The sequence below is a fragment of the Gorilla gorilla genome, chromosome 14 (assembly GCF_029281585.2).
Source record: "Gorilla gorilla gorilla isolate KB3781 chromosome 14, NHGRI_mGorGor1-v2.1_pri, whole genome shotgun sequence".
NCBI classification, from domain to species: domain Eukaryota; kingdom Metazoa; phylum Chordata; class Mammalia; order Primates; family Hominidae; genus Gorilla; species Gorilla gorilla.
In genome coordinates this window covers 76,861,268-76,878,501 of record NC_073238.2, presented here as the reverse complement: position 1 = coordinate 76,878,501, position 17,234 = coordinate 76,861,268, and the positions used below count along the sequence as shown (strand labels likewise).

The 17,234-nt window shown below is 33.7% G+C and overlaps 1 long non-coding RNA gene across 1 annotated transcript in view; it reads right to left on the bottom strand.

Annotated features, from left to right (window-relative positions):
- The window catches only part of LOC109029379 (uncharacterized), a 38,224-nt gene extending 21,575 nt beyond the window's left edge, over window positions 1-16,649 (bottom strand). Inside the window, exons 1-3 of the long non-coding RNA XR_002008439.4 lie at window positions 16,299-16,649; window positions 4,761-4,857; window positions 1,236-1,334 (exon numbers count right to left, since the gene is read on the bottom strand). This is a non-coding gene — a long non-coding RNA (uncharacterized lncRNA). The remainder of the gene's footprint in view (window positions 1-1,235; window positions 1,335-4,760; window positions 4,858-16,298) is intronic.
- Between the last annotated feature and the right edge of the window lie 585 nt (window positions 16,650-17,234).

Here is a 17,234-nt window from a genome sequence, read left to right as displayed (position 1 = left end):
CTAAATAATTGGGTCTTATAATATGATGAATAATTTGCTTATTTTGAAAAAGATTTCAATGTTTAACAACTGGGCTTACTTTGACAACCACAAATAATAAATAGATAATATGATATAAAAGTAGGCACTATGCGATCTTTAAATTCAGATAATAGGTAATAAATATATTTAAGTGAATTAGTTCAAATAGCAATTTGATTCATTAGAATTTCATTGTTAGTTTATTCTATTTTGCTTTCATAACAGATATTTCATTGTTATATATATATATATAACTATATATATATATATAACTATATATATAACTATATATATATAACTATATATATATAACTATATATATATAACTATATATATATAACTATATATATATAACTATATATATAACTATATATATATAACTATATATATAACTATATATATATAACTATATATATATAACTATATATATATAACTATATATATATAACTATATATATATAACTATATATATATAACTATATATATATAACTATATATATATAACTATATATATAACTATATATATATAACTATATATATATAACTATATATATATAACTATATATATAACTATATATATATAACTATATATATAACTATATATATATAACTATATATATATAACTATATATATATAACTATATATATATAACTATATATATAACTATATATATATAACTATATATATATAACTATATATATATAACTATATATATATAACTATATATATATAACTATATATATATAACTATATATATATAACTATATATATATAACTATATATATATATAACTATATATATATAACTATATATATATAACTATAACTATATATATATATATATAACTATATATATATAAAACAGATCTTTCATTGCATTCATAACAGATATTTCAAAGCTGGTCCATAACTGGCCAGCTTTGGAATTTAGTGACAGTATTTAGTCACAGAAATTCCAATTACTTCAAAATAACTTTTCAAAGACAAAGATGTGCTAATGACCAAAAATAAATTTCTTAAAATACAGAAAACAAAGATTTATGACAAAGAGAAAATTATTTCCTTCTTTTTAAATTAATGAATAACAGAAGTTTAAACTAACATAAAATTGACAATATATATGTTTACATGGTAAATTATTGCTACAAGACATATTTCCATCTAAAGATCTGTATACTATTTCCCAAAACATTATAAATTAATTTCCAACTTACCTATATACTTGGATGTTTTAGGGAAATGAATTAAATTCACTGTGATATTATTTTTTCATAGAATAGTTATTCATAGCCCTGGAACTCTTCTAAGAGTAGCTATTAGAAAGAAAAGCATATACAAATATTACCATGCTTAAATAACTCTAGGCATTCTATGCAATTGTAGTAAACAGTGAGGCTGGAAAACTGCCTATTTCAAGAGTCATACTCCTTTTATTTTAAGTAAGCCTTTGGCTTTGAACTTCTAGAGAAGCTAGAGTTTATCTCATGCAAGAGGGATCAAGGATTTAATCTTCACTATAGGATTTAAAACATTTTCAAGGGAAAACATGAACTTCAAAAATGCATCACGCTGCCTGAACTACCCAGGAGTGGTTTTCTTAAGTTATAAGAACACCCATACAGTGAAAGTAAATACTAAAAAAAGTCTGCTATTCTCATATACTCCTGGCTTTAAATAGAAGTTTGTTTTTTAACATTGCATAAACTTTGCATGGATAGGTCATTTGACTCCGCCAAAATTATTATAAAAACTGGATTAGCTTGGGGATTCTTAAGCAGTGCCTCAAGAAGAAACTTACACCGTTTTTTTTTCCTTATAAAACAGTTTTAAAAATCTATTCTGAGATGGAAACTTTTATCTAACCAATTTTTTAAAACTTTAAAACCAAATAATATATTTTTTAAATAGCATAACAATTCTGAAAGCAAAGTAAATATGGCCTCAAGTCTGAAAATAGTCTCATCAAATATTGTATAACACTTGTTACATGTTAAATATTTAGCTTTTACTAAAATAGAAAAACAAGAAAGCGAGCTTTCCTGAAAGTATATGTTCTCCACTCTCAATCACATTTCATACCTTTACATGCCTGTATTTCAAAAATTCTATTGAGATAAAAGTATATTTTTTTTTTTTTTTTTGAGACGGAGTCTCGCTCTGTCGCCCACGCTGGAGTGCAGTGGCGCAATCTGGACTCACTGCAAGCTCCGCCTCCCGGGTTCCCGCCATTCTCCTGCCTCAGCCTCCTGAGTAGCTGGGACTACAGGGGCCCGCCATCACGCCCGGCTAATTTTTTGTATTTTTAGTAGAGACGGGGTTTCACCATGTTGGCCAGGATGGTCTCAATCTCCTGACCTCGTGATCCGCCCGCCTCGGCCTCCCAAAGTGCTGGGATTACAGGCATGAGCCACCGCGCCCAGCAAAAGTATATTTTCTTGTGTATTCATTGGTTTGTTTGCACTGTCATATTAGGGGTTGTGGATAGAAATCAACCTATAGTGTTGGATTTCTGATGCAACTTTGTCCAAGCTTCCATAACAAACTTCATTGTTTTTTAAGTGTTTCCTGTGTATAAGGTATAGAATTTATAAGGTATAGCTATAGCCAATCTATTTATGAATATGAACAAGTACAGTTAATTTTAAAATTTACTAATTTCATAGTTTATATAATCAATACATTTCTATTAAAAAGTTGATCATTTAAAAGTAGATATGAATCAAGTGAATAAGATAATACATGCTAAAAGTTACTGATGTCTAAATTATGTACAAATCAGTATATTATAATAAGGAGAATTTATTATTTCAGAGCTCTTATGTGAAAAAAGATAAAATTAAAAGAACAGAAAATTGTCTTGAAAAGAACTGAGAAAATACAGCCTAGATGATAAGGTGACTAGCATCTGACCTCTACTGTAAGGAAAAATTCAGTAAAGTATCTTCTTTTAGTTTTCTCACCTGTAAAATTAAAATATGAAATTAAAAAGCTTTTCTAGATTTGTGATCATCAATGTACTAATAGATGTTAATTTCAAATAACATTCTATGGTCAAATAAATTTTGTGATAATTGCCTTAAACCAAGTTCAACATATTTCCTTATAATGTTTTCTTAAATGCTAATTGCATTGTGGATAAGCGTTGCCTGATTTAACAAATAAAATACAGAAGTGTCTGTTACATTTAAATTTTAGATAAACAATGAATAATTATATGACCTATAGTAAGTATGTTCTTTGCAATATTTGGGTCATACTAAAATATTATTTCTTGTTTTTCTGACATTGAAGTTTAATTGGATGTATTTTATCTGGGAAATTTAATTGTAAATGTTCAAATTTAACTGGGCATATTTCATCTGTCAACCCTATTTGTGAATATCAGATAAAGAGGTGTAGCTTTCCCCAGAGACCTGTTTTTTTTTTTTTTCTAATATTTGATGGGGAAGTTCTGGAAGACATCTAGCTTGTAAACAACGCTAAACTCTGTTAAGTCTCTTCAGTTGTAAAGAAAATTTGAACTGAGATTAATTTAAAAAAAGGAAAATAATATCAACAGCTAATATTTATTCAGTACTTACTCAAGAGAGAAACTATCCTTGAATTTTTTCATTAACTCTACATGACAATTGTTATAATTCTTGCTTTCCAATGGGGAAGTTTAGGTACTTGAGGCTTCAAGACTGCAGAGTTTATAAGTGGTGGAGCTGAGGTTTAAAACACCAGCTGTTTATGACAGACTTCTACCACTATCAAAGCTTAGTCACTACTATGTACCTCCTCTTTACTGTGTATTTCATAATATAAAATTTTTTTCAAATATAACTGAGTAAACTGTATTTTATTTAGAGAATTAGTTTCATTTTGGTTTTATTTTTTGAGATTTTTTTCTTTCAATATTGAATTTATAAGAGTCAGGTTAGCACATAATGGTGTTTTGTTAGCAAATCCTTGGCAGGAATAGACATGTGACTATGTGTTTAGAAGCCTTAAGAAAAATAACCAATTCATCTTTTCACTAACTTAATGGAAAAAACAAACTTCCAAGTCATCCCAAATGGAGTTTCTTTTTAAAAGTAAGTAAATTTTTTCATTTAAAAAACTTTAAGTGAATATATATTAAAGGTTGTAAAATATAGGGGCAATAGAATGGATTATGCAAAAACTACACATGTACTTTATGTAGTAACATTGATGTTGAATTGCAAAACGGGAATACACAAATTTGGGGTTGGAAGGATTGTAATTCTAATTTTTCCTTTTTTCTTTTATGGTAACAAGGAAATATTACATTTTATTATATCTGTTTTTTTACTTGCAAGAACAAATTGCCTTTTTGTTTAAAATATGCTTTTTAAAACTTCTTCTTAGTCATTTTAAACTGCTTTATGAATAGGAAAGAACAAGGGTTGCTGTATCATTGGATCCTGGATGACTAGGTCTACATCATCACCTACCAGATGCAACTGGGGCCTGAGAGGCATTGCTACTGACATTTCGGAGGTATGGAGATATAACGGCAGATGTGTCAGGCATAATAAGAAAGTCTGCAGGCTTCTTCTTTAAATTACAAGAAATGAGAAGCCAGAAATACTTAGCGTTACTGAGATGGGACTTTTTATAGCTGAAATGTCCTTTAGCCTGCACACACTTTGCATCCATGTTCAAATTAACATCGCTATCTAGTCACTGCAGAGAAGCTGAATTCATATAAATTCAAACATTGTGGAAAAACTTACCAGATTAATTTTCTTTTCTTAATGATATTCAGGAACTAAAGGGAGACTATAATAATTCTGGCATTTTTGTCACACATTTTCTGTTGTTGCAGAACTTCTAGAAGAAACAAAGTTGGTGTTTTATTCAAAAAAGTAAATGTTAAAAAATTAAATACTGCATGTTTTTATATGATAATCTAGATGGAATTATTATCGAATATTAGGAACAGATAGGAATAAAATACTCTGTTTAATAAAAAAAAAAAACAGAGATACATGGATGCTTTTAGATTAAAAAAAAATGCTTTTAGGCCAGGCTCGGTGGCTAATGTCTGTAATCCCAGCACTTTGGGAGGTCGAGGTGGGTGGATCACATCTGAGGTCAGGAGTTTGAGACCAGCCTGACCAATATGGTGAAACCCCATCTCTACTAATAATACAAAAAAAGTAGTTGGGCGTGGTTGTGTGCCTGTAGTCTCAGCTACTCTGGAAGCTGAGACAGGAGAATCGCTTGGACCTGGGAGGCAGAGGTTTCAATGAGCCGAAATCGTGCCACTGCACTCCAGCCTGGGTAACAGAGTGAAACTCTGTCCCAAAAAAAAAAAAAAATTGCTTTAAACTAATGAGAACAAGGCTTGAAAGTGACTTAAAGATCACAAAGATCAACCATCCACCAATAATCCAAATGAGTATATGTTATATATATCATATTTCATGTATCAACTAAACCTTTTAAATATTCAAAATTTGAATGATAATTTTATGTAATATATGTTACATTCAGTCCACAGAACCAACAGGTTTCATATGTACTTAATGAGATATAAACATATTAAAGCAAAGCAAGTAAATGAGTTTTTATTCATAAGTAACTTGTTAATATGATAGTAAAATAATTTAAAACATACCATTACATGGATATCACATAAATAAGAGATTATGTCCATCTAAACAGGCAGGTATATCAAATATATGTAGCAACTGGCATGTTTTAAATAAATCAACTGTATTCTTTTCTGCAAGTCTAGATCACATTTCTAAAAAAGAGCTTTTATTACTCGAATTATTTTTCTAAAAATCTTTTCCTCAATAACAATAATAATAATGATAATAATGTATAAATGACTAAATTGTTATGTTGTTTAATTTTTCTCCTTCCCTGTCTCCCACGTAGAGTGTTTTGAGTGTGGTTTGTGAAAGATTGCGAGTGTTTGAAAGAAGGTACAAGCCCAGTAAAAATAGTAGAGAAATTATTCCTAGAAAATTGACAAGTCTAAGTGACTCACCTATCGTAAAAGAAACTCTGAAAGGGATCATAATATTGTGGCAGGCTTGTGTCAAATTATAAAATGTTTTTAAAAAGCCAAAAAAATTATACCCTGATTTTTCCAACATTACTGCAGAATTGAATGAAAGCAGTAAGTAATAGCTCAATTTAGGAAAGGTCCTCCTATTTATGGAGTATATCATTTAATGTTAATTGCATTTTTACTGCAAACAGAGAACACTCTATAATAGCACAAATAATTATAAATTTTTAAAATCTAAACTTTAGGTAAGGTTTAGGTGCTAAAGCAGTAGGCTCACAGATATGCTGCCCAAGGCTCAAATGGATCACAAAGGGCACATATTCTTTTATTTTTCATTTCTGCTCTTTTGTCATTAATCTGTGACTTTCCAATCACAAACAGGAGATGTGCTGTAACTCTTCATTTGGGTCTGAGTTCCAGAAAAGAAAAAGAGCATTTTCTCTTAATAAAAATGTATCTTTATTATTTTTGGTAGAAGCATTTTGAACAATGTCCTACTAAAGCACTTTTACCTTTTCTTTTTTGACTAGATTTCTTTTATATGACCATCATATGTGCACACGTGAGAAGGTAGATATATTAATTTTGCCACCTAAAAGGTAGGGAAAAAAGGAGTGAAAAAGATTGTGAATGGCTTTAAAGTAACATTTATACTGTATTCTAAGGGGATATTTTCAGGATATAAAACTATTTTATATTAAACTAGTCTATTAATATATTAAAGTAGTCATTTTTGTCAACACTGTCATTTAATCATTTAAAGGTAAGTAATGACTACAGATTTGCTATTTCTCAAATTAAACAGAATAAAAGAAAGAAATTTAGCACGTACTTAAATTTTTTTTTTGTTTCCTCATTTTTAGAGCAATCTCTTCCCTCAGCCAGATAAAAGACAGTGAGAAAGATGTTGGCTTAAAGAAGTTTGTGTGTGTGTATGTGTGTATGTGTGCATAATGGTAATTTTGTTTTTCCTGAAAAGAAAGTGTAGTCAATGAACATTTATTCTGAGATTAAGCTTTGCTGCTGATTGCTTGTATAATGTGTTCATCTTACAATTCATTTCCAGATAACAGTTGCATGTAGAGTCCTGGGTTTGTATTAAAAATATTAAAGTTCTCATCATTTGAGCAAGTCTGCATTGAGTTTTTATTTTTATTTTTTACAATTTCATTACATAAGAAATCAAACACTCCTTTTCAAGTAGTTTGAATTTCTTGAACTTGGCTTCATAATTTATAGATGAAAGAGAATTCTTTGCCTATTCCTCTATTTGATTTTTAAGGGGAAAATGTGTTTGCTTAAAGACTCTGGGCTATACTGCATCCTTAATGAAATCAATAGTCTAGTGCAGAGATCAAGGATGGGTGAGAGCCCTACCTACATATTTAACCTGTGAACATTTTGTTTCTGCAGAGACCTGTGATCACTGTAGCCACCTGGTATCTAAAAGATTTCCATGCAAGTTCTTAAACATGAATCTTTTTCATCATGCTGAGATATTACTTGAATATTAGCAGAAATAATTCATTCACTCGTTAGAAATGTCAAGGTAAGCATTGTCAAGAAAAAGAGTACTATTATTGCTGAAGTGCTCAACTGCTCTAAAATTGCCTTTAAAAATATGTGCAGACTACAAAAAAAAGCAAAATCTTAATTACCCTATATAGACTTAGAATTGATGCGTCACTGAAGACTGAATCAATTGGAAATGTCTGGCACTAATTTTTCCTCATACTTATTCAAATATACAAAGAGGTGTAATTAGATAACATGGTTGTTTATGGTTGTTTGGTTGGCAGGTTGGTTTTTTTGAGACTGGGACTCACGGTCGCCCAGGCTGGAGTGCAGTGGCGAGATCTCGGCTCACTGCAACCTCTGCCTCCCGGGTTCAAGCGATTCTACGACCTGGGCCTCCTGAGTATCTGGGATTACAGGTGCATGCCACCATGTCCGGCTAAGCTTGTATTTTTTGGTAGAGATGGGGTTTCACCATGTTGGCCAGGCTGTTCTCAAGCTCCCAACCTCTGGTGATCTGCCTGCCTCGGCCTCCCAAAGTGCTGGGATTACAGGCGTGAGCCACCGCACGCGGCCAGCTACACATATTTGATAGACCAGAATGAGGCATATTTTTAGATACCCAAATTGGGTGTTCGAGAATAGAGAAAGCGCATTGGATATTTATGGAGCAATAAAGTGTTTGAATATGGGTTCAATTTAAAAGAATTTAAAAGAAATATGAACTGTCCTGCAGATTCCCTTTGATGGCAGTCTTCTAAAATGTGGCTCTAGGGGTTGTATTTGAACCTCTTTCAGGCAAAAATAAACCAAACAACAGAAAACTACTTTCTACAAGTCCAAATAAAAAGTAAATAATTTCTCCTACACTACTATGATTTTCATTATATTTGAGATTTATTGGAAGAAGCTTTTCCGTTTTTATTTCTTAGCAGGTGGATAGATCTCTAGAGATTAAAAACAGTATTTGACATTTTTAGGAAAAACTATCAAGAAACCCTGAATATCTTTAGTATGAGAGTAAATTTCTGACTAGTCATTAGTGACACCATTAGTTAAGCACGTTGAAGTTACTTTCATTTTAGATTGCAATTCCAAAGGTGGCATTTGATTGCTTCAGACATTGAGCAAATAACCATTAGCTTCTGAAACTATTGCTGGCATTGCTTATTTCAATCCATCAAAGCCTCTTGTGATAAATATAGTATTTCAATCTAACTTCTCCCTTTGAGTCGTGCTGAACATCTGCATATCTTTTCAATAAAATGGCCAGGACTTAAACTGGCTTTTCCCTGAGGACATTTGATCCTTCTATTGCTAGTACAGTCCTAAGGCTGGATGTGCTGGGTCAGGCTGGGAGGCAGGGGCTCAGGGGTTATGTTCTTTGATACACTCCAATGCAATTTCTTGTTCTTGTTTTAGCTTCTTGCAAATTAATTAATTCATTAATTCATTCTACTTTGGGGCTTAGGCCATCTGACCTTATCATTATTATGTAACTATTATTTCATATTGTTATATGCAGTCTTCTGGGTCACTTCCTTGCATTTTTTTCCAAAAAACTGATATATACAGTGCAAACCAAAGGATCTTCACTCATCCCTCCTCACCTAAAAATGCATCAATGCCACACTCATTCTTTCTTCCTTCTAGTACTAGTGAATAAAATATCCATCTAATTAAAGCAATTTCAAACAACATTCTCTGGATCCTTCCTGTCTTCTCTTTCCCCCACAGTTCCCAAGGAAACTTGCTTGATTTCAAGACAATTGAAGTGTCACCTTCTCTGTGAAGCTAGCGCTGCCTATACCAGGTTTAAATCAGTGTCCTTTTAAGCTTTACTTCTTTGTCTCTCTCTCTCTGCTCTCATTACATTTATCACACTACATTGTAATTTTTCTTCTAGCTTTTTTAACACACCATAAAGGAGAGAAATGTGTCTTTTTCAACCATTTATCCCTCAGATGCAGCAAAAAATCTACTCAGTAAATTCTTGTAGAATGTTAGAGAAAAATAAGTAAATGGCGATTTCAATGAACTGTTCTCTTTTTCTCATTGATGGGTAAACTAATAATATTTAAACTTTAGTAGTAAAATATGGCAAGTAGAATATGCATATCCAAAAAGACATGCAATTATCTGTTACCAAAAATTTTCCATTTGATATGTCAAATATAAGAATTTACAAAAACATACAGGAACTGAAATTTAAGCAATTTTGTCAGATCACATTACCTGTACAGAAAGATGTGTATCTGTATTTAAATTATTGACTGAAATTTTATTGGAAAGTCCTGGAAATTGTCTGTAACATTATCTTCAAGATCCAAATATCCTAAAATATACCACATCTCTTTTACTGATATATAATTAACAGGTAACAAAATACAAATTGTACTTTTCTACTGATATTTCTGCCTTAACTGTAAATGAAGTTCACATTTATTGGTTGACTTTCAATTCCTCTACTATTAAAATAAGCATATTGTTTCCTGTCACCAATTTTCTACATGAATTATAAAGTTAATATGTATCTAATGAAAATCTTTCTTATAGTTTTACATGGTTAAAATTTATACATGGGTGAGTAAAAAAAAAAGTCAATTATGAAATACCTTGCAAATTGACACAAATATTTAATTATCAACTTGGTGGTGGGGGAAGATGACTAGCTGTTGGTTTTTATTACAAAAAACACAATTCTATTTTAAAATGTTAGTTTTTAGTATTTTGAAGAAACTATAGTGGGCGGCAACATCAGCAATTATTAACTATCAGTGAATTGTGTTACATGGCACCCTAAAAAATGTTGATTGGGACAAGACAATACAATTTGCGGACTTTAATTATAAAAGACAAATACAGTATTAAAAAATGTTAGAAAAGTACTCTCATAAGAACTGGAGACATCTTTATCAGCTCTCTTTTTTTCTCTTTTTGATAATAAAAAGAAGCACAACTCAGCCAGATGCGATGGCACACACCTGTAATCCCAGCACTTTGGGAGGCCGAGGTGGGTGGATTGCTTGGGCTCAGGAGTTTGAGAGCAGCCTGGGCAACACGGCAAAACCCCATCTCTACAAAAAATACAAAAATTAGCCAGGCATGGTGGTGCACACCTGTACTTTAGCTACTCAGGAGACTAAGGCGGGAGGATGGCTTGAGCCTGGGAGGGGGAGGTTTCAGTAAGCCATGATCACGCCACTGAACTCCAGCCTGGGAGACAGAGTGATAACGTATCTCAAACTCTTTGCCAGTGCAAAATTGAAGATATGTTGGCTTATGTAAAAAGGCAGTAAGAATAATTTATTGGCTCACGTAACTAAACCACAGGAAGGACAGTGTAGCTAAGACCCCAAAACACCTCAGTCCCAACCCTGATTCCTGACAGCAATTTTTTTTTCTGTTTTTGACTATTCTGCTTCTTTTTGCTCTTTTGTTGTCTCAAGTCATCTTTCACCACACGACTAGAATCATATGACAGGCTAGTTCAGACATATTAAATCTTGCAAATTAAATTCAGAAAGGGCCTCGATCCTTCTTTTCCCTTCTGAATCACAGTTCACAAATATTGGCCCAGCTGGCAAACAATGTGGTCTCTATAATGAGTTGAAAGAAGGATTCTTTGGGATTCTAATATACTTTCCCACCTCTTTGTGTTTGTAAGAATGGTTAGCCACCATCAACTCATGTAAAAAGATGTATTAGGTTTTATATAAATTTGGGATAACAAATAATTAGCAATCAATTCATTGATTTAATCTTTTAATCAATATATGACATGAAAGCAATCAAATTTAACATTACTAAGGCTAACTGCCATAATAGAAGGTAAGTGCTTATCAGAATGCCTGCAATGATTAGAATTTAAAATATAAACATTTCTATTATCATTTAGTATTCCATCATGAAAAGATAGAATGAGAAGAAATAAAATTGAGAAAAGACTTCATGTAAAAAGTAATTATTAAATTGCATTTTGAAGGGCAGGAAAGAATAGCTACGGTTAAAGCTAAACCTTAATTTATGTTAGAAGTAACATTATATTGTAGAACATAAGTATTTGATGCTATCTGAACCTTAGTTTCCTCATCTGAAAGGTGGCTCTTGATTTTTTAGTATGAAAAACACTTTTCCCACTGTGAAAAGTACCTTTTAAAATATTAGCAAATTGTGTGTAGTTTAAGAGGCAGGAGAATCTCTTGAATCTGGGGGACGGAGATTGTGGTGAGCCAAGATCGTGCCACTGCACTCCAGCCTGGGCGACAGAGCAAGACTCCATCTCAAAAAAAAAAAAAAAAATTGCAATCTATCCATCTAACAAAGAGCTAATATCCAGAATCTACAAGGAACTTAAACAAATGTACAAGAAAAAAACAAACAAGCCCATCAAAAAGTGGGCAAAGGATATGAACAGACACTTCTCAAAAGAAGGCATTTATGTGGCCAATAAACATATGAAAAAAGCTCATCATCACTGGTCATTAGAGAAATGCAAATCAAAACCACAATGATACCATCTCACGCCAGTTAGAATGGTGACCGTTAAAAAGTCAGGAAACAACAGATGCTGGAGAGGACGTGGAAAAATAGGAATGCTTTTATGCTGTTGGTGGGAGTGTAAATTAGTTCAACCATTGTGGAAGACAGTGTGGCAATTCCTCAAGGACCTCAAGGATCTGGAACCAGAAATACCAGTAGACCCAGCAATCTCATTACTGGGTATTTACCCAAAGGATTATAAATCATTCTACTATAAAGACACATGCACATGTGTATTTATTGCAGCACTATTCACAATAGCAAAGACTTGGAACCAACCCAAATGCCCATCAATGATAGACTGGATAAAGAAAATATGGCACATATACACCAGGGAATACTATGCAGCCATAAAAAGATGAGTTCATGTCTTTTGCATGGATACGGATGAAACTGGAAACCATCATTCTCAGCAAACTAACCCAGGAACAGAAAACCAAACACCACATGTTCTTACTCATAAGTGGGAGTCGAACAATGAGAATACACGGACACATGGAGGGGAACATCACTCACTGGGGCCTGTCGGGGGGTGGGAGGGCTAGCAGAGGGATAGCATTAGGAAAAATACCTAATGTAAATGACGGGTTGATGGGTGCAGCAAACCACCATGGCACATATATACCTGTGTAACAAACCTGCATGTTCTGCTCATGTACCCCAGAACTTAAAGTATAATTTTAAAAAATTTAAAAAAAGGAATAAAATGTTACCAAGACAAAAAAGAGTAGTTATTTTATAATAGAGATTTACTCCGTGTATAAAATTAGAAAAAAAAGTTTTCCACCATGCCTAAATATACTCGTTATTGCAGTGGTCAAATAAGATATTGTTATGAAAGACCTTTCTAAAATACACATTTCTATAAATAGTGGGTGTAATATATAGTTATAAATGTATATGCAAACTTGGTGATAGTTTAAAATTTTTAAGCTTTTCTGTTTTAATGTATTTTTACTATTTTTCTTGCAATAAATGTTTCATATATTTGTATGATAAAGGCAAACTTGGATGCTGTTTATAAAATTATGATACATTTTGTTTTATCTGATATAATTAATATTTACCCATAGGACCAAATTACTCATGAATCACTGCTGCTTTGAAAACATAAAAGTTAGAGCCTGCTGTAAAATGAATCAACTCAGTTTTGTTCTCAAACTGCAGGTTTTTCAAAGTTAGCTATTATATTTCATAAAATATGTCTGTTAAAATGTTAATGTTGAATTTCTAAATTCGTTCATGTTGACAAATAGCAAAACACCATTACAATTCACCTAGGAATTCTAGTTAATTAAATACCAGTTGATCTGTTCATGCTTCTATTATGTTTTCTATGATAACTTAGAATAAAAAATTCATTGAAAAGACGGAAACACTTCATGGCAAATATTGGATGTTGTGTTAGAAAAAAGTTGAAGCTTTTTGTTCTACTTTAGAAAATCAGGTGTTTATTAAAAGTTTTTGAATTAATAATTTAGCCAATGATTTTTATTTAAATAGCTACCAATAATCACACAGGGACACAGCATACTGTCACAAAATTTAATTTATTAAAAGAAACCATAAGGCTTCCTAGAGAAGCACTTACTTTGGGAGCCTCATGGCTTAGCAGAACTGTTGGAGTACCAGAATTGTAAGTTTTATTTCTGATATCTCATTTACTGTTTATTAAATATAAGACCCTAGATATTGATATCTTCTCTCTATACCTCAAATTCCTTGTAAAAAACACACAGTTGAACTATATGACATTTATAATTTCTTTTTGCTCCAAAAAGAAACAAGTTCATGAGATATATGCAAATTATCGTTATATTTAAATAAAATATTTAAAAATATTTAAATTTTGTTGTATTTAAACAGTGTTATTAACCTCATTTTTAGAAAACTATCCCCATAAATATTATAACATATAAATAGAAAATATAATAATAGAAAGGGATAATATTTTGCATTCCTCCTAACCCAAAACAAAACCAAAAACATCTGTTTTAAAAAAAGACAACATAGCAAGATAATAAATTCCAAATCTGGAATAACATATTTGCAAAATCCAATAACACATTTATTTCAGTTTTTCAGTTTTATTTCCTTTTAAATTTTTAAAAATAATATCACTGTAAATTTGTATTCTGCTGTACTTATGAGAGTTGATCATGAGTTGGTTCATTCTTGTCCTACCCAACTAAAACACAGTCAAGATGCTTGAGGCAATGAAGTACTAAGCACATAACATTGCTCTAAGAATGTAATTTTGGGTGAGCCTGGTTGCTAGAACTGTCTGCTGTAACCTAAAACCAGTTGTATCTAATGGATCTGCTGTAATTGTAATAGTTTTACTTATTGTCTTCTTTTATTAATCAAAACTTACCAGCTCTCCACAACCTTACTATGCCAATTAACTTTCTCAAAGAGTAATACATGTTTCTTTTTTTGCATAAAACCTCTAACCTTCCCTTTGTTCTTTGGACCCACCAAAGACAACCCGATCCAGGTGTGTGTCCCAAGTTGCAATTCTTTCTTCTTAAATAAAATGTTTAACTTCAGAGATTTGTCTCTGTATATTTTATTTCACTTCACCATGCATTATGATACAAAAGAAATTATAACATATGAGTATAAAGTGAATTTTGATTGTTTACATCCCTTATTGGTATGAATAGCAAAAACATAAGTTGCTGTCTCATTAGAATTTGAGACCCTTAATTCTACATATAGTAGAATAAAGACTTTGGTGGTTCATTGAGTAAAACATTCATAGGTGTTTTATATGTATATCAGAATATACTGGGGAACTTTTCTTGTTGCTTCAAAATTTTACTAGACCTTCAAAACGGAGGATAAAGCACACTACTGCGATCAGGTTTTAAGTAATGGTGCTAAACAAAATTTGGTGAGTCAAAAAATGTAAAAGATTGCCATTGCCATTCCTCTATTAGCTCTATCACACATCTACTGTTCAAATAAGGGTAGATTAGATTTCTGAGGAGATTCTTTAAGGAAATTATAGATGCAAAGAGATCTGGCATTTTATTAGGAAAAGACTGGATATTTCTCCCCATTCTTTTCCTCAACCTAAGGTGGGCATTCCTGGGAAGCCTCCCATAGACATTGGGGTTGTCATATAAGAGGACATTTTATCTCACACTCTTCCCATATATGTGCAACACTGCTGATACCTATATACACATTCATTGGGTGAGGAGGCAAGATCTGGTATTTATTTCTCAAATGGGAAAGTCTGAAGACAGTAGGTGACTCGATGATAACAAGGCACTATGAGAGGGGAGCCATTAGCCAAGCTGCGTTTTCACTATTTACTAACGTCGAGGGTACATTTTATTTTATTGAGGAAAAGACAGAGGAAGATGAGGAAACTGAAGTTGTGATAAAAGAAATCTACCTAAGTTGGCAGCCAGCTAGAGTGAGGAAATTTCTACTGAAAGAAGCTATGATTGAAGTCCTAGAAGCAGGAATTGAGCAATGGGTTTAAAAGACTGTACACCTATCACATCAGCCAAGTAAAAGGAAAATTGCACTTTTACTTATCCCCCTTCTGTCTTCTTTAAACCTGGAGTAACCACAAATGTCCACTGTGGGGGAGAGAGAGAACAAAATTTGAAAGAATCCACATTTCTGCAACTCCCCACATCCACCTCTGCAACTGCTAGTCTCTAGGCCACTGGTCAGGCCTCTACTGAGAGACTGAAAGGAAACTCAAAGTGAACATGAGTTTTAAGTTTTGATGTAGTCTGTTCTTAAATAAGTCTATTCTAACTTGGGAGGCCAAGGCAGGTGGATCACTTGGGGCCAGGAGTTTGAGACCAGCCTGGCCAACATGGTGAAACCTCAACTCTACTACAAATACAAAAATCAGCGAGGTATGGTGGCAGATGTCTGTAATCCCAGGTACTCCGGAAACTGAGGCAAGAGAATCACTTGAACCCGGGAAGTGGAGGTTGCAGTGAGCTAAGATCACACCAACTTATTCCAGCCTGGGGGACAGAGCGAGACACAGGAAAGGGAAGGGAAGGGAACGGAAGGGAAGAGGAGAGGAGGGGAGGGGAGGGGAAGGGAAGGGAAAAAGAAAGGAAAAAGAAAGAAAAGAAAGAAAGAATCTATTCTGATAGCTATATGTTAATAAGAACCTTTAAGGTTTGCTTGAGATGGGCTGGGCACGGTGGCTTACCACTGTAATCCCAGTGAGAGGTGACAATGTGCTAGCAGCCCTGGCTCCCTCTCAGCGCCTCCTTGGCCTCAGCGTCTGCTCTGGCCCTGCTCAAATAGCTCTTCAGCCCGCCACAGCGCTGTGGGGCCCCTCTCTGGGGCTGGCCGCCGAGGCCGGAGCCAGCTCCCTCTGCTGGCTGTGAGGTGTGGACAGGGAGGCACGGGCGCTCCTGGGCCGGCGAGGGTTCCTGGTGGGCACGGACTTGCCAAGCCCCAGGCGGTGGGACTGCCCTGGCTAGGTGCAAAGTCCAGGGGCAAATACCAATGGGAGGTGAAGCTGGCTGGACTTCTGGGAGGGGTGGGGTGGGGACTTGCAGAACTTTTGTGTCTACTTAAAGGATTGTAAACGCACCAATCAGCAGTCTGTGTCTAGCTAAAGGTTTGTAAATGCACCAATCAGCTCTCTGTCAAAACGGACCAATTGGCTCTCTCTAAAATGGACCAATCAGCTCTCTGTAAAATGGACCAATCAGCAGGATGTGGGTGGGGCCAGATAAGGGAATAAAAGCAGGCCACCCTAGCCACGAGTGGCAACCAATTCAGGTCCGCGTCCGGGCTGGTCAGTGTTTGTTATTTTGCTCTTCACAGTAAATTTTAAAACTGCTCACTGTTTGGGTCTGCGCTGCATTTATGAGCTATAACACTCACCGCAAAGGTCTGTAGTTTCACTACTGAAGCCAGTGAGACCAGGAACCCACCTTAAGGAAGAAACTCCAGACCTATCTGAACTCCAGACCCATCTGAACATCTGAAAGAACAAATTCTGGACACACCATCTTTAAGAGTTGTAATCCTAACTGCAAGGGTGTGTGGCTTCATTCTTAAAGTCAGTGAAACCACGAACCTACCAATTCTGGACACACCAGCAAGTTGGGAGACCAAGGCAGGCAGAACACCT